Source organism: Paramisgurnus dabryanus, chromosome 23 (assembly GCF_030506205.2).
Source record: "Paramisgurnus dabryanus chromosome 23, PD_genome_1.1, whole genome shotgun sequence".
In the NCBI taxonomy this organism is placed as follows: domain Eukaryota; kingdom Metazoa; phylum Chordata; class Actinopteri; order Cypriniformes; family Cobitidae; genus Paramisgurnus; species Paramisgurnus dabryanus.
The window spans coordinates 6296671-6316299 of NC_133359.1; the positions used below are offsets into that span (position 1 = coordinate 6296671).

The following is a 19629-nucleotide window of genomic DNA, read 5'->3' on the forward strand; positions in this document are numbered from 1 at the left end:
AAGTATAATTTGTCCATTGAGCCATTGCATTGGATACAATGTGTGAGGGTAAAAAATGCATTGTCCTCTCTAAAGTCCAGCACAACTGGGGTCCCGCAAGGATCAATTCTAGGACCCTTGTTGTTCAGTCTTTACATTAATGATCTTCTGACTGTGTGCAAGGGTGTAGATATCATCATGTACGTCGGATGCAATGTGTGAGGGTAAAAAATGCATTGTCCTCTCTGAAGTCCAGCACAACTGGGGTCCCGCAAGGATCAATTCTAGGACCCTTGTTGTTCAGGATAAAAGCATCTGCCAACTGCATAAATGTAATGTAACATCTTTCTGTGGTGTGTTTATAAGCAAACCCTATTGTTACTTTACCATAATCTCTTTCCAGCACGGTTACATACAAACCCAAGCACTGTTGTTACTGTACACATACAGTAACACTACTGGTATCAGCTTCAGCCCTTGAAAAAAACTTGAAGTGAGTTTGCACTCCAGAGTCAATCTGTCTCTACCACCCAAAGGCTTTGGAGCTTTTAATGAGTTACAATAAATTTCACCTTATCTCCTCTGCCAGCTGCTTAATGTAAACAGACACCATCTTACAAACCTTCCCATCATGGTTTAAAGCTTAACTTTAGGCGCCGGATGTGAAACGATAAGTGCAGTTTCTTTGTCAGACTTATGTGCGAGTAAACCGTAAATTGGGTGATTATGTTTGAAAGTGTAAAGTGTCTGGGAATGTTATGTTTGGGAGTGGGAATGGGAATAGTAGAGTTGAAGTAAATGGGTTAGATGAATGTTTCATACAGAAGGTTGTTTAATTACACGAGGACGTTTATTTGACTGGGACCATTTTCTGTCAAAGTGGTGTATTTTAGGTTTTCTTAAAATAACTTGACAAACCGAATTAGGAGGGAAGTGTGTATCTTTCTTTAATTTTTCTCCCAAAGGTATCGCTGATATTAAAACTAATACTTGGATCCAAATGATCTGAGGCATTTTCTGCCTTGGCTGTGGTTCAGCGGTATCTCATTAGTAAGGTTTTCTACATGTAAGTCAGATTCGACTTTTATTTCCCCAGTGAAACTATTATAGGCTTTGAACAAGATTCAATATAATAAAGCGCATTTCACACATTTCCTGAAACGCTGCAAGCTGTCCATCCAGATACACTATTTAACCATCATAATAATAGTCTTTAAATCCTTATTTTTTACACATCCATCTTTTATTTGCTTATAACTGTATTTCTCATATTTATGCATTTTTATTTTCAAAGCAGAATGATTATATGCATTGAAATCCCTGTGAAGTAATTTCATAAATACATTATAAATGTATTGCTGAATTGTGTAGTTACAGTTTTTTCACATTTCTCTGTTTAGAATTATTTGGGCGGGGCTAAAACGGTGGCTCGATGATGCACTTGAGCCACCGAGCATGGCCCCGCCCCCTAACACAATCGCGAGCATGCATTCATATTGTAGCAGTATTTGAAAGTTGGAGAGAGACACGACAGCTTTTCCGGCGAGTGTGCGTGGTTTCAGCGCAGACAGCTGCCACGCCTCCAGATTTTGAGAACAAAGAACCCTGCCTTTTCCAAGCTTTTGATAACTTATTTGATTTATTTTTTAAATCATTCAAAATTGGCTGGGTGGTTAAAATAAAAATTTTCGGTGGTGTCACAAACTAATACCTTGTTCACACTGTCAGTCCATATCCGATTTTGTTGCACCAATTTTGGACTCACTTTCCAACTGTTCAGATCCAGTCTGTAGCATTCTGCTGGTTTCCGGATTATCTGCACTGTTTCTACGGCAATGACGCCATGCTGGCACGACAGTCTGCCTCGACGTCTGACGTTGTAGAAACTATATTCCCCAACACATGGACATTCCCAAACACCCCTATCATTTCGTCAGAAATGGACTGTGCCAAAGTTTGCACTGGGGTTGCGTTTACGTTACGTTACACGATGACGTAACCAAAAAGCTACACAAATGCGATCATGAGACTGAAATGGATTTCCGGAAATTTGAAACGGATTTCAAACCACCTCCGGATGTATCCTGAAACGGATTTAAAAAAAGCAGATTTCATGTGGTTTTTGGCTGTTCACACTAGGGCTGTCAAAATTGATTAAATAATCGTCTCATCGTGATTGTTTGACCTCATCGCGATGATTTCAGATCACCGCAATGATTGCACATCTCTCTAAAAAACACAAGGGGGAGCTGCAGCGCCTGTATAAATGAGAAATTATCCAATTACTTTTAAATATGTGTTATGTGTATGCATATTTACTGCCAGGTAAACCTTGCAAAATATTTAATGTAAATAATCACAACGTTTGAAAATTATTTTATTAACAAAAAAAATGTATGAGAATTAAATGTCAAAGCAATAAAACAGACAATTAATCGTCATAATCACCAAAGCACTAAAACAGGAAATTAATTGTCATATTCGTCACAATTTATTAGACAAATAACCTTCAGCCAAAATTCATAACTGTGACAGCCATAGTTCACACACGTTTTAAATTCCAATCGGATATGCACCAAAATGGGATTTGGACTGACAGTGTGAACAAGGTCTAAGGACACACTTAATGTCAGACTTTCAAAAGCACAGTTAAAATATTTGACTGCAGGACTGTCAGTGTGTGTTTTCGGACGACTTTGTTTTTTTGTTTTTTTCCTTCACCTATAGTCACTTGCGTGATTACGGTTGAATGGCTTTTCAAAGAGTGAAGCTTCTGGATAATGGGCTCGGCTCTTTGAGTGCATGACCCCTGAAGAAGCAGGGCTGTATCAGGAGAACAATAACAAACAGGATGTTGCCAGGGGTTGATGCATTGTAAAGCCTTTTAATCAAACATTATGATTTACATTTAAATGGAGGACTATGTTTATATGCTCGAGCTTGATGGTGCATCTGTCTACATCTAAATCTACATACAGGAGAGACCTAAACCCAGAATATTTAGGGTGCAACATACCAAAGGGTGGTCTCTTTTGACCTAGGCAAGTGGGCAATTACCTAGCAACCACCCAGAATACCCTAGCAACCACATGACAGTGTTTGAAATCTTGATAGAGCTGATATTTACGTCATTAATTACCATTGAAATGAAAAAAAGTTACTTTAATAAGGAAATATTTGAACAACCAACAGATCAGACCAAAGAACACCCTGACATTATAATTTGCCCAAGATATCTACTGCTGATGATTTCATTCCAACAGTAAAGACATAATAAATGAGTGAGTATAGGTAGGTTAGGTCCACTTAAAGAGACATCATGAAATTTAAGTAAATGGTAACTCTGGCAGTCACTAACAAACTGAGTCACCATTCATTTTTATTATATTTCATTTTTTGGGTGTTCTATCCCTTTACTTTTTTTATGTAACATTCAGAAAATAAACTAGTGCTGGGCAAAGATTAATCGCGATTAATCATATACAAAATAAAATTTATTTTTACATAATATATGTGTGCGTACTGTGTGTAATAATTATGTATATTTAACCCCATATACATATATTCATTTCAGATTTTTTGTATTAATAAAATTTTTTTTTTTTTTAATATATTATGCAAAAAAAATCACTTTTATTTTGTAAGCAATTAATCGCGATTAATCTTTGCCCAGCACAAAAAAAACCGTATCGTTTAAGAGGTGAGTAACTTCGATGTCAGAAGTTTCATTTTTGAGCAAACTATCCCTTTATCCATTCTGCTGGCTGTGTATTGCTCTGGGCACGACCTCTGACCCCGTTTGCTAGGGTCACTGGCTTTTGGTGACCCAAGCATGTGAGAGTGGAGAGACAGAGGTCAGTTTATTGTTAAGAAAAGGCCAGCTGGTGTACTGTGGACATTGTTGTACTATAGTTTAAGGGACGGTTTGCAGAAATGTGCTGTTTGACCAGCTGAAGAAGACGAGGGAGACTGAAGACTAAGCATCACGATTATTGCTTATACTTGTACAAATCTATTGATCATACTGTAGATTTGAACAAACCCAAACCTGAACCCCTTCGATATGTATCGTTACTTTGATTTATCAACATCAGTGCTAAATACAAGATTACAGTTTCCCCATATGTGCCGTACCTTGAGCAAACTAAGTGATGTCATCATCTGTGCTTAGTTGTCCATGCCAAAAATCAAGAATATCATTCCATCGATATGCGGTCCTGTTTTGTGTGTTTGTTTGTATCGTGTCTACAATGATATTTATCATATTGGTGTTGCCACAATTTTTAAAAGCAACAATATACTTAAAGTTTTGCATTACAATTATTTAACCACAGTCATGGGACTTTATGCATCCCACTTAAGCCCGGAGTAAAGTCTGATTTTTTAACGTGTACGCGAATCGTAGGGCTGTCAAAAGATTAATCGCAATTAATCGCATGTACATATACATATAAATATATATATTTAAATTTAGATTTTTCAATATTTTATATTATATATAAATAAAAAAGATATACATAAATAATGTGTGTATTTATAAATCCATAATAATTACACACAATACACAAACAAATTTGTTATGCAAACACAAACTTTTATTCTGTATCGATTAATCGTGATTAATCTTTTGACAGCCCTACGCAAACGTACGTATGGTCGAACACACAGCCTTGCAAAGTAAAGTTTATTCGACTCATACATGTACACAGATGTGTACGTGCGACAAAATGCAATGCATCTACTGGGTTACATACTACATTCCTGTGAGCACATGCACAACCAAAACCACACTATGTACGCATGGTTTTGCAAAATTGCAAAAAAGAAGACTATACTTCGGCCTTTAAAGGGACATTCCACTTTTTTTGAAAATGTACTAATTTTCCAGATCCCCTAGAGTTAAACATTTGATTTTTACATTTTTGGAATCCATTCAGCTGATCTCCGGGTCTGGCGCTAACACTTTTGGCATAGCTTAGCACAATCCATTGAATCTGATTAGAATATTAGCATTGCGCTAAAAAGTAACCAAAGAGTTATATAATGATATTACGCAGCAGCCAAAATAGTCCCCTACGCAGCAGTAAAGTCCTTGATTATTACCAGAATGCGAGTATAGTTCCTAGTCATATCTGCCTAGAAAATCGCAACTTTTAACTTTCTGTCGGCCTTAGTGCACGATGTAACTACAGAAGAGTAAAGTTTTAAATAGGAAAAATATAGAAACTCTTTGGTTATTTTTTAGCGTGATGCTAATGGTCTAATCAGATTCAATGGATTGTGCTAAACTATGCTAAAAGTGGTAGCATCAGACCCGGAGATCAGCTGAATGGATTCCAAATCGGTAAAAATCAAATGTTTAACTCTAGGGGAGCTGGAAAATGAGCATATTTAAAAAAAAGTGGAGTGTCCCTTTAAAATTATACCTAACAGCAGCCCTTAACCACAGTAAAATTTAACGTCTGGCCTCTTGCTTAAAGCCTGTTGAGTTAAAACTCCACATGAATTTGAATATCTTAGGTAGGTCGATAACATCTTACTGAATTTCTTATTCAAAGTACTCGGCTCAGCTATGCATTTCTAGCACCACCACTAAAAGGGAGAGAAAGTGAGCGATATTCGGGGAGGAGAGAGATTTGAGTGGGTGAGAAACGCCATCTCTCTCCTGGTATCTCCTCTAATGGAGTGATATCAGTGGTGTTCAATGACAGATTCATGAGCAAGCATTTGGCATTTAAAAATCAGACATCAATAATCCCTCTGTGCCTTGCAGATGTCTGCGATTGATTTATCTGCCTGTACAAATGGAGCCACATCTATCCCCTTCCCATTTTAATAGACAGGAAATATATTGCTTCCTGTGCTTAAGGTATGACGGTGCTTTTTAAATACTGGAGTTCATCATTCACGCTCATCTATGAGAGGTTTATGTCTTCACATTCAGAAAGATCAGAATTCTGATCAGCGTGAAGACAACAATCTGGTCCAATTTCATATCTAACCACTTTGTGAACTGTTGGATATGTGAATAGGCATGGGGCTTGTTGCAGTTATTTAGAGTGATCAGAACTGTACCTGTAGCTTGACTGGTATAGCACTGTGTTAGCACTGTAAAGGTCATGGGTTCAATCCAGGAAACACACACTGATGAAAGAAACATGTGGGTGATTCTCGCGAAATTAGACTTAGGAGGTGTTATGAAACATTTTGATAAAAAAAGTAAATGCAAGAGTATCAAAAGAAGAAGCTACAGTTACAAACATCTCTTCATGTACTATTTTGCACATTATTTCAAATGACATCATACAAACCAATTTTGTTGTTTTTCCACATTTAAGGGGAAAATTTTCATTACCGCAACGTGTCCATGACTGGATTTGGGTTCTTTGACATGGAAATATTTATAATTAAAAAAAATCTAAAAAATAAAAAGCTTCAGTGCATGTTATACGATAAACATTTACAGTAAAAAAACATGTGGTATTTGGTGATCATTGGTAAATGTAGAGACAATAATAAGAAATATAAATGTGTCCAAGACCAATTTTCTCATCCTCTGCAACAATTTTCAATCATTGTTTAAGTCCTTTAGGAACTAACATTTTTTTTTAAATTGGGAGGGACATAATTGACTGTGACACTCAAGATGGCTACCAGGAAAGCAGTTCTTATTTTTTCTCTCCAGATAAAAGTTGAAATTTTGTTTGTCATAGTACTTAGACAACTTTTTAGTTCTCATTACCGAAACATGAGTTTGTAAATGCATATATCTAATGTAATATTATGTTGCGGTAATGATTTTGATAATGATAATCTAAAAAATGTAAATAATTCTATAAGAAATATTTTTAAATCCTCTAAAAATAATGGTTATAAGTTCAGACCGTAATCTTATACGTGCAAAAAAATTGGCATCAAGGGCTTTTTTAAAATTCTGATGCTGGACACCTTCTAAATCTGGATTTCGTGAGAATCACCCATATGGCTTGAATGCACTGTAAGTCACTTTGGATAAAAGTACCATTTACTCATTTATTTCACATTGATTTATTGATGCATAACGACTAATCACAACTATTCGTTGCATAATAAAAGTTTTTGTTTACATCATATATACTGTATGTATGTATTGTGTTTAATATAGGGATGGGACGTTATGAAAATTTCATATTATCATTATAGTGACCAAAGTTATAACGGTTATTAATATTATCATGGTTTTGTTAAAATGAGATGGAAATGTTAAAAAAACTGATACACACTGAAAACATTTTTTTTTTAAGTTTTATTTTTAAAAATTACAATTTAATAATTAATGTTCCTGAAATTATTTATGTGGATAAAAAAGTAATTAATCTGTCTAATAAGTTTACCATGAATTAATGCAATACATTATCCCTTAAATGTCTTCTTGTGCAAAAAACTATGTTGCATGTGCGCGCCTGCGTCAAACTGATTCTGTCTGGACAGGATTTACCGCGAGTTTTCAAAATCACGGTAATCAAACACGGTTGTAATGATAATACAATTTTAAACGATAATACTAACAGTCAGGACATTTTATCGTGGTTAATCGTAAAACCGGTATCGTCCCATCGCTATAAATTTCCTATATACACACACATCCTTTTATAATTTTTAAAAATGTTTTATATATTAAGTATTTATATATAAGATAAATATAAAAATGTATATACACATGTAAATATTTTTTATATATATATATATATATATATATATATATATATATATATATATATATATATATATATATATATATATATATATACATGCATTTATGTTTATTTATATACTAACTTACTACACACACTACACACACATATGATTCAAAACCACAACTTTTATTCTGCAAACAATTAGTCACGGTTAATCGCTATTAATTCGCGGTATATTACAGTGGCCTATATGTGAATTTTTGTATTTTTTTATTATCGCCATCGGCCGATAAATCTTTTGAATCGGTCAGCAAATTTCTCTATTAATTAAATTTGTTGTTTGTAATGAAAAGTAAATGTAAAGCCAAAGTCTGACAGACACCAAAATGACCAATCATTATACACTTTTTAAAATGACGTTAAAAGGATCTATTTATCAATTTTATGCATAACAAATGTTTATGTAGGTTCGCAAATTTTCTGTTTGTCTCTTATTTGTTCTATCAGCCTCATATCATCCATACAGCTTTATTAATATCGACAATATCGGTCAACGACTAATCGTTATGGAGCTCTACGATTTCAATCTTTGAAATGACTTTACTCAGTCAATATTAAATATATCAAAGTTATATTTTCGGAGGATGTTCTTAACATTACGTATGATGATTTTCTTTAGACACAATCACACACATAAAAAAATGACTTTAGCTGGGTCTTCACAGACTGGGTCACATATATATGAAAAGAGGAGAATATACATCCATCTAGCAAGCAAAAGATCTGTACTTTCAAGTGTGCCTACCATTTCATAGACTGTGGTGAGCGGTGGTAGAAAAGACAATGGTTTTTAATGAGTTTTAACATGTCACTTCCTGTGGTTTGACACTTCCTCTGTTGTCATCTAGTGGTTAGCGAGAATAGCAGCCCTGCCTTTTGCGATGTAGCTAACTGGCCTGCATCCAGAATGTGTTTCTCTCTCTCTCTTAACCGTTGTAATGAGTGTCAGGGTAAAGATAGCCTTGTGTGGCTATGACACTGCTATTTGTCACATAAAAACGTCCACTGAACGCATGAGAAAAGGTAGATAATGCGGAGAAAACTCAAAGAGAAGGAAATTAGCGGCACGCTGCAGTGAAAGATAAGCACAAGAATTTGCAAAAGATGAGGGAAGAGAGATGAGCGACGTGTGAAGACAAATGCTCTGTCTGACAACATTCACAGCAGTGTATTGTGTACATAAATCACTCAGTTCATTATCGTAGTATTGCTGTTTCTTGCAGACCTTATGTTGCAGAGCTAAACCCTGACTAAAGTCTTTTCTACCTTGCAGCTTATCCTGGTAAAAAAATTAATTTTAAGGATAGTGGCATGTAAAACAACCTACTTTTTTTCATAAAAATCGTCCCAATCGAAAAGGTCCTAATATGGACCAATATGGTACAAACATGTACCTCTGAGGTACTAATATGAACTATTTAGGTGCAAAGGTGCAGCCCTAGTCACAAATGGGACCATTTTTGACCATTTGTTTAATTTAGAGATGGATTTCTGAAATCGTACCACAGTAATAAACTCTGAAGACAAACCTGTGCAAAAAATAACACATTCATCTGTGTAAGCATGGTGTAAAATCTGTCTGCATGTACACACTGTCAGAAATAAAATGGTCCCAAACTGGTCCCTAGCGGTTACTGGGGCGGTACCCTTTCAAAAAATACAGCTTTGCACCTTCCTAAAGAGTTAAAATTAAAGGGATAGTTCGGCCAAAAATGATATTAAACCCATGATTTACTCACCCCCAAGCTGTCCGAGTTGCATATGTCCATCGTTTTTCAGACAAACACATTTTTGGATATTTTAGAAAATGTTTTAGATCTTTCAGTTGATTAAATGTAATGTTACGGGGTCCACCCATAGTCCACGACCTTCAAGTCCAAAAAAAGTGCGTCCATCCTTCACAAAATAAATCCAAACGGCTCCAGGATGATAAACAAAGGTCTTCTAAGGGTAATCCGCGCGGTGTTGTTGTAGAAATATCCATATTTAAAACTTTATTAACTTAAATAAATACCTTCCGGTAGCGCCCCCATCTTAGACTCCTCTGTATTCAGGAGAGAGTATCAGCGTAGTGTACGCACTTTTCTTAGTGACGTATGACAAATTCGGAGGGCGGGGGCACAGAGCAGCAGCAGAGTAGCCTCCGTAGGCTGCGTAAGCTCTCATCCTGAATGCGGACGCGACTAAGATGGTGGCGCTACCGGAAGGTATTTATTTTCGTTAATAAAGTTTTAAATATGGATATTTTGGACTTGAAGGTCGTGGACCCCGTAACATTACATTTAATCAACTGAAAGATCTAAAACATTTTCTAAAATATCCGAAAATGTGTTTGTCTGAAAAACGATGGACATATGCAACTCGGACAGCTTGGGGGTGAGTAAATCATGGGTTTAATATCATTTTTGGCAGAACTATCCCTTTAATACTAAAGAGAGCATTAGTATCTCAAAGGTACATATTTGTACCAAATGTATACATATCTCTACTTAATGGACCGTTTTAAAGCATACTGACCCATTGAAAGCTGTGGTACATTGGTCCTTTTTTTATAACAGTGCAAACTATTTTTTATTTTATAAACTTTAAAAAAGCAGATTACACATTTATGTAGATTTCTAGTTTTCAGTAAAAACCTCAAACTTACTAGCAAACATGTGAAAGTGTGAACCAGTGAGTTCTGGTCACACTGTTAACATGTTTCTCAGAAGCACTCATAGCAGCATTCTAGGAGGAGGTGATGTTCATAACAATTCACGTTCCTCACCCATCATTCACAGAAAATTTGGCTGAAGTGGGCCACATGACAACGTAGTTATAACCCTAAATGCGCACCTGTGTCTGCCAGAAGACGAACCCCTTCATTCACAAGCACCCTATAAGAAATCACTAATCTTCATGGTGATGCTATTTCAGTCACACAGGTAGTAAAACCACTTAAAGTCAACGTAAAGTCCGATATCAAATGTGTTCTTTGCTTCTCACACCACAGAATAATGTGATATATGAACCACCCAGTCAAATTTGAATGATTAAAAAAACGGCAAATGAACAAAATCTTGAAAAAACAGGCAGGGTTTTCTGCTCTCAAAGGCTGGGGGCGTGTCCGCTGTCAGCACTGAAACCACGCCCACTTGCGGGAACGCTGCCCCTCTCTCTCAACTTTCAAATACCGCTACAATCTAAATGGATGCTCACGATTGTGTTATGGTACATTCACACAGGGTTGAAAAAGTTCCTGCAAGCAAAAGCTGTGATGCGACGCCGATGGATCCACAATTCAGTTCGGCAATGCATGACATTACCCATTCTTATGTGCCACTGCAAGAACCGACAGGCGGATGATGTCAACGTACCACGAGAGCTAGTTGAGAAATCACACTTAGAAGTCTAATTTCAAATCGCTCTCCCGGTATTTTGACATCATCTGCCTGTCGGTTCTTGCAGCGCCGCATGAAGTCGAACACACCATTGAAGCGTTACCGCTTACGTGTGAAGGTACCGTTAGAGGCGGGGCCATGCTTGGTGGCTCCAGTGCATCATCAAGCCACCGTTTTAGCCCCACCCAAATAATCCTGAACTCAAAAATTTAACAAAAACAGTACTACATAGTTTACAGTTCTTGTCATGTGTTTTAGCGATACATTCTAACATGTATAACGTGTTTAGAAACAATTCTCTGAAATGACTTTACACAGACTCTTCTTAAATAAATAACCCCTGTGTAGCCTATTAAATCCTTTCTGCTGTCCTTATGATTAAAAGAAGTGCTGTTTCTTTAGTATATGCTGTTGATGTCCTCAAGAGAATCCTTGAGGATTATATGAGGTAAGTCATTTGCTTACAAATCCCCAAAATGGTCGACCTGATTTTTAATAATTTGTACGAAGCAAATTGTATTAAAACATATAATTATGAGGGAACGCATAAATGAAACCAACGAAATCATACAAAAGCTTACAAATTAAAAAATGGCCACCTCGTAAAATATGTACAAATTGTCATGAGATGGAAAACCAGCTTCCTACATGAGAAGCTGTATCCTAAGGTGTCTTAAATTCTGTCTACATAGGGTTTTTCTCACGAAATCCAGGTTTAGAAGGTGTCCAGCATCAGAATTTTTAAAAAGCCCTTGAAGCCAATTTTTTTTCACATAAAAGATTAAGGTCTGAGCTTACTATAACCATCATTTTTATAGGATTTAAAAAATATTTACTATAGAATTATTTTCATTTTTAAGATTATCATTAGCAAAAATGATCATTACCGCAACATGATATTACATTAAATATATGCATTTACAAACTCATGTTTCGGTAATGAGAACTAAAAAGTTGTCTAGGTACTATGACAAACAAAATTTCAACTTTTATCTGGAGAGAAAAAATAAAAACTGCCTACCTGGTAGCCATCTTGAGTGTCGCAGTCAATTATGTCCCTTCCAACAATTTTTTTTTAAATGTTAGTTCCTTGAGGGCTTAAACAATGATTGAAAATTGTTGCGGAGGATGAGAACATTTGTCTTGGACCCATTTATATTCCTTATTATTGTCTCTACATTTTCCAATGATCACCAAATACCACATGTTTCTTTACTGTAAATGTTTATCGTATAACATGCACTGAAGCTTTTTATTTTTTAGATTTTTTATTAATGAATATTTCCATGTCAAAGAACCCAAATCCAGTCATGGACACGTTGCGGTAATGAAAATTTTCCCCTTAAATGTGGAAAAAACAACAAAATTGGTTTGTATGACGTCATTTGAAATCATGTGCAAAATAGTACATGAAGAGATGTTTGTAACTGTATTCTTCTTATTTTGATACTCATTTACTTTTTTTAAATGTTTCATGACACCTCATAAGTCTAATTTCGCGAGAATCACCTAGTATGGTACCGCATAGCATGAGCCTCAAACGCGTTTGTTTCCTCATTATCAATCTCAACATAACACCAACTGTGATGTGACAGTCGAGATGTGCGGCGCAATATTAAATTACACATTAAAACAAATAATAAGTTGTTCCTCAAAATCTGTATTTTCATCTGAAAGAGGCTCAAACATATAAGGTCTGTTTACTAATGTGAGCAGAGCCAATCATGACCCTTCCAAATAGGGCAAAAATAATCCTATTTTATTCAAAGGACAAATCCTAGGGTTGTAAATGGACATGTAAAACGTTTCTGGATAATTTTGCACTTAATAAAGTCACATACCATCTATGTAAATATCAAAGAACAATTTAACATATTATTTCACAATGCATTCTTTGGCACCTTTAAAATGTTGTTTATACAGTAGGCTATAGGGAGCTCACTAGGTTTTGGAACAGAGCGTCTCTCCCTGGCTGCCTTGCTCTTTGTACAAATGTCCCATTTCCCCTCAGACATGGACTAATCTAGGCTATCCCACAACCAACCATTGCTCCATCTGTGCACCTGACTTCACCACAAACCCACAGAGGTTGCAACGAATTTTATTAACAGTGCACATCTCAACCTTTAGTGTTCACTGTATATCTGTGCACAATCTCTACTTCTGCACTTCAGCTTTAGTCTCTATTTTTCTTCTCTACAAGTTGCTATTCAACAAACTACCTGTCAGGATTAGTAGTGAATAACACAGAAACCATTCTTCTTTAAAATCACTCAAATAAAAAATGCAGTTATCTGCTGTGGAAAGATGTTTTGCTGTAAATTCAATAGACGCTTTTGCTCCCATTGACTGCTTTCTTGACTTTTGTGCTGTAAGTGTTTCATGTCAGTATTCAGTTTGTCAATTTCTCTATCATATTTGATGTTTGAGGAAGGCCTCCATGTACTGTTTATTTCAAAGCCTTACACCGAATCGATTTTTCAGCTTTGACTACGTCCAAGTGCTCGGCTAAATCTCTTAGATATTCTCTTGAGGTTTAATTCAAGTGTTGGGGTTCACACTCTTTTATCAAGGTCATGTACAGTTTAGCTTTAACTTTTTACCAAACAGTAATACATTCTCAAGCACCACGCTTAACATTGAGAAACTCTTGGATGACGCGCTCGCCTACAGGAGTTCGGCAGACCTTGTTTCAATATTAAAGTTGGTTTGAGGTTTCTTTTTTGTGACAGCTAAAAGTTTAAAGCATCTGATACCGTGCCAAAACAAGACCTTTGACCAGGCTGTCCAGAGGACATTGCTCCAAGATCAAGATATTGTTCTGACCTTAACTTGTTTGTTAAGAGCTAAGGCTTACTTCACCCTGAACAAGCGTGTGAGTCAGTGTTGACCTCGGCAAGACTTCTGAATAAACACTTTCATGTTATTCTTGTGTCTGTGAAGAATTCCTGAAGCATTTGTTGGTCAGCTTTTGGCCTGAACTTTATGGCCCTTATGTGTATGAAACTTGCTTTCATTTCATATTTTTTACATTAAAGAGGTTGCGTACAGTGAAGCCAAAGCAGATCCATGGCCCTCATAAAATATTATTACTTTAAAGTAGATTTACTGACTTGTTAAATACTTTATGTCCAGGCTCACAATCTATAATACTGTATAGAGTATATGCAGAAAGACTTTACACAGTCACAATGTTTATTATAGTCTTAAAGGGACACTCCACTTTTTTTCAAAATATGCTAATTTTCCAGCTCCCCTAGAGTTAAATATTTGAGTTTTACCATTTTGGAATCCATTCAGGTGATCTCCGTGTCTGGCGGTACCACTTTTAGCATAGCTTAGCACAATCCATTGAATCTGATTAGACCATTAGCATCGCGCTCAATAATAACCGAAATGTTTTGATATTTTTCCTATTTAAAACTTGACTCTTCTGTAGTTACATCGTGTGCTAAGACCGACAGAATATTAAAAGTTGCGATTTTCTAGGCTGATATGGCTAGGAACTATACTCTCATTCTGGCGTAATAATCAAAGACTTTGCTGCCTTAACATGGCTGCCGTAACATGGCTGCAGCAGGCGCAATGATATTACGCAGCGCCCGAAAATAGTCCCCTTTTTAACTTTCAATAGCTGGGGACTATTTTCGCGTGCTGCGTAATATCATTACATAAGAAAAATATCAAAACCATTTGGTCATTTTTGAGCTCGATGCTAATGGTCTAATCAGATTCAATAGATTGTGCTAAGCTATGCTAAAAGTGGTACTGCCAGACCCGGGGATCATCTGAATGGATTCCAAAATGGTAAAACTCAAATGTTTAACTCTAGGGGAGCTGGAAAATTAGCATTTTTTTTCTTCAAAAAAGTGTAGTGTCCATTTAAAGGGATAGTTCATCCAAAAATGAAAATTCTGTCATCATTTAATCACCCTGAAGTTGTTGCAAACTTATATAAATGTTTTGTGCTGAACAGAAAGGAAGATTTGTTTAACCAAAGTTAATAACCAAACAGATCTGGGGCACCATTCACTTCCATAGTATTATCTTTCCCCTATTATGAAAGTCAGTGGTGCCCCTGATCTTCTTTGTTACAAACATTCTTCAAAATATCTTTATACAGGTTTGTAACAAGTTGAGGGTGAGTAAATGATGACAAATGTGGTTAAACTATCACTTTAATGTAGTATCTAACCGACTAGTGTTAACTGGCTACACCCACATCAAGTACTGTACGTCTAAAGTTCTACTTAAATCTTTAATTCACACCTAATAGGCTTTAACAAGGTGAGATACATTTATTCACCGCTTAAATGACTCATGATATGGGCTGATTGTTTTTTTTACAAGGTTAAGACTCAGCGCCGCTCTGTAATAGGATGTGACAGTTAAGGAAGTGTGATGCTACTCTCACTCATCACACATTTCATGCCCCAGCAAACCCATTAAGAGCAAGGCGACCAAAGCGAGACGCTTTGTACCAAAACTTAGTGAGCTCCCCATCTAAACAGCATTATATTCTGCTCCGATAAAACTTCCATAATTATGATATCCCAGTGTCCTTATATAAGGCAATAGCAGAATGCACGGGGGCATCCTGATATGTGTGTGTTATGTAGTGCTTGTGCTTATTAGCATAGCGTTAGCAACATATGCTAACAAATGAATATTGGAGTCAACGGTCAGTGTTAGCCAAATTCAAGATGCCTTAGTTGAACTACGCATCAAGAGTGCTCCATAGATTTTATCTAGCCATTCGTAATCACATTAATAGGAAGGAAAAGCAAATCTATTTAAAGAAAATCGTATTTTAATGGCTGCACAGTTTATTATATTGTCGTCTTGTGGCTGAATTGAAAGAGCAAGCGTTTGCACCACAGCAGAAGTCATGGGTTCGATCCAGGGAACGCGCATACTGATCCAAAGAAATGTATGATTGAATGCAAAAGTAAAAATGCAAATAGTAAACAATACAAAAGCATTTTTTCAGACACCGACCCATTGCTTTTGAGAGTTAATCGTGAATATTTTTTGTATGCATATGTGTGTGTGAAATACAGAGAAATACTATGTGTGTGTGTAAGTGTGTGTGTGACAGATCTTCTCTCAGGGCGCTGTATATATCCTGCTGTTATCTCTATAAACCCCCCTCTCCCCATTCACACAGTGAATGGGCTCATGACCGGGCTCCTGACCGCCGTTGCCACAGCGACCGTGTCAGACACATGCTATTTTCTCAATAATTACTCAACAAGGGAAAGGAGGAGATCGGGGGTCTGGAAGAAGAGAGGGAAAGCCACACTGCTGGTTCACGATGTGCTCCATTTCAACAGGATTAATGGACGAGTGTGCAGAGGGATCAGCAATGATGGTGAAATGACGAGATGATTTATTAAGAGAGATATGAAAGGAAAAAACGAGAGAGAGATTAATGAGAGAAAGGCAATGATGAGGGAAAAGGATGCGGAAAACAACACAATCTTATGGCAACTGTTTTATACAAATTGGCTAATTTGTTCGACCACATTCGTACGTTTTTGTACGATTTGCCTTCACCCCTGTGACGATGGGGTATATGGAAGGTTTTTTTGGTCTTTTTTAAATTAATTAATTAAATTATAAAATAATTAATTAAATTATGAAATAATTAATTAAATTATAAAATAATTAATTAAATTATAAAATAAAAAATAAAATCGCAAAATATGTCCCAAATTTGAAAATGAAATGCTAAAATAAAAATTAAAACATTATATTAAATTATTTCATTTTCATTTTTAACGTGATGAAGCATTATTCTGGCCAAATTGAAAAATTTAATTAAATTGATGATTTGACATTTCATTTTCAATATAATCTTGAGTCAAGACTGACAATATTAAAATAAAAAGGCAAGCTTGAAAAGGAATCTTTAAATACATTTTTTTAAAGGCTTTTTATTCATGCCCAAGCAATAATAGGGACAAAATTAAAATGTAAAGTTTTAATTTCATGTTCTGTTTTTCTTTTTCATTTACGTTTTCATTTTCGTGTTCATTTTTATTTTCAACTTGTATGCAAATTCAATGTTAGTCAGTGGGTGGGGCTTACTTGCTTACAAAAAGGGGATTGGCTGAAGGACTGTTCAGTGTTGCCAACTCAGTGACTGTGTTGCTTGCCAACATAGCGACCTTATTGCTACATCTAGCGACTTTTAGACTCATTTAGCCAAACTTAGCGACTGTTTGGATGAATATTAGCTTCACATCTGTACAGATAGGCTACTGTGTCGATTGTACTGGCCCACGAGTACCGGGTGGCGCTGTCACGGTGAAATGTGCGTCTACCCTCTGTGCATGGAGCAACATTTAGACTGTACGAGCTGACGCGTGGATGAGATTCGAGTACATTGTTTACATTTCAAAGGAGGAACAAACATTAAAAGAGGCTGGTCCCCTGTTATGTATATGCGTATTTTCACACATTTGATCCGATGAGGCGGCAGTTCAATTAATTGCAGACATACACAAACAGCCACTTACTTTTAAATGAACATTATCTGTGCTGTCTGTACCACCCCACAAGTATCACCCCTATGTGAGTCTTTCGGGGTCTAATCTGTACACTGCACTGGACACAACATAGGCTGCAGTTCTGACCATAGCTGAAGTGTGAAAGACGAGCTACGCACATAAATGCGGTGCGGTGATGTCACGGCATATAGAAATACATATTATTTCATGTTGTTATTGCTAATATAATTTGTTGTTTTAATAATATATAAGATTACTGCTTTCCTGGGGTGGGTTGTTGTGCTGCAACACCCTACCGCGTGATTTTGTTGCTTCTTCACCCCGGTAAAACAAAATCCCGTACGGTCACAGCCAACAAATCAGCGTTACAAATGAGGACCACTTACAAATATGCAGGGTTTAAAACTGGGCCGAAGCTGAACCCCGTCTAAAGGCTGAAGTCTGCTCCGGTGTGCCCGCTGCAAAAGTAAGTTACGCTGTGTATGTCCATTCTCATAAAATGCATACAAATAACACGCAGTGTGATTATAGTGCTATACAGCAAATTTCAATTTTGAGAGCATATGATGCACCAGTCCTTCCCGGATTTCGGCGAATGTATTGCACGATTATCACACTGCGTGATACTGTGTATGCATATGAGAATGACTGACGCCTCACCGGATCAGATGTGTAAAAATATGCACATACATAACAGCGAACCAGCATCTTTTAATGTTTGTTCCTCCTTTGAAATGTAAACAATCCACGCGTCAGCTCGTACAGTCTAAATGTTGCGTTGCCCAACTCCATGCACAGAGGGTAGACGCACATTTCACCGTGACAGCGCCAACCGGCACTCATGGGCCAATACAATCGACACAGTAGCCTATCTGTACAGATGTGAAGCTAATATTCATCCAAACAGTCGCTAAGTTTGGCTAAATGAGTCTAAAAGTCGCTAGATGTAGCAATAAGGTCGCTATGTTGGCAAGCAACACAGTCACTGAGTTGGCAACACTGAACACTGCTTCAGCCAATCCCCCTTTTTTAAGTAGACCTGTTCGAGTCGTGACTCACTCGGATCTTTAACCCGGATCTTTAAATTAACTCATGAGTCGCGAGTCTCTAGTGTCATTAACCCGGATCAGTTGAGTCCTACTACAATTCAATGTAAAACCATAAACAGCGCCACCACACACACAAACCTCTTTCAACATTATTGATGAGACTTCGCTCGCACTACAAATCCACTCGTAACCGGCTGATCTGCGCGAGAACTGACCCGAGATTCTCACTCAGAGCCGGAAACATTGCAAACTCGAGAGACCTGCGGATCTGCGCGAGCCGCGAATTGACCCGAGATTCTCACTCAGAGCCGGAAACATTGCAAACTCGAGAGACCCATGGATCCGCGCGAGCCGCGAACTGACCCGAGATTCTCACCCAGAGCCGGAAACCATGCGGACTCGAGAGACATGCGAATCTGCTCTGACTCGAGAGTCTCTCAACTCGTAACCGGCTGATCCGTAACCGACTGATCCGTAACCAGCTGATCCGCCGGCTGATCCGTAACCGGCTGATCTGCGCGAACTGTCTCTCCGGCTCTGAGGGCTACAATAGCAGGACAGTTTTATTCTATATTTTCTCTATATTATTATGCTATTGTTATTAGGCTTCTTTTTTAAATGGTTGACCATACACACCAAACCTAAAACCTATAAGCATGTTATTTCAGAAGTGAAAGGCTTTTGTTATGGATTTGCTTTTGAGGATACTTCAGTCGCTCTATAGATCCACTAACCGGCTCCGGCTGATCCACGCGAATCAGCCGGTTAGTGGATCTGTAGAGCGAGTCTCATGTCCATGGTCTGCGAGTCTGCAATGTTTCCGGCTCTGAGAATCTCGAGTCGCGTGGATCAGCTGGTTACAAGTGGGTCTGTACTGAGTTTCCTTGGCAATTTAGCAATACTGACTCAAATGACTCAAGTGAATCACACAACCCGGATCACTTTAGTGAGTGACTCACAATAACCCGGATCC

At 37.2% G+C, this 19629-nt stretch overlaps 1 long non-coding RNA gene across 1 annotated transcript in view; it reads right to left on the bottom strand.

The window, feature by feature from the left end:
- Positions 1-19629, bottom strand: part of LOC135781594 (uncharacterized) — an 83259-nt gene that overhangs the window by 15360 nt on the left and 48270 nt on the right. The window lies entirely within an intron of this gene.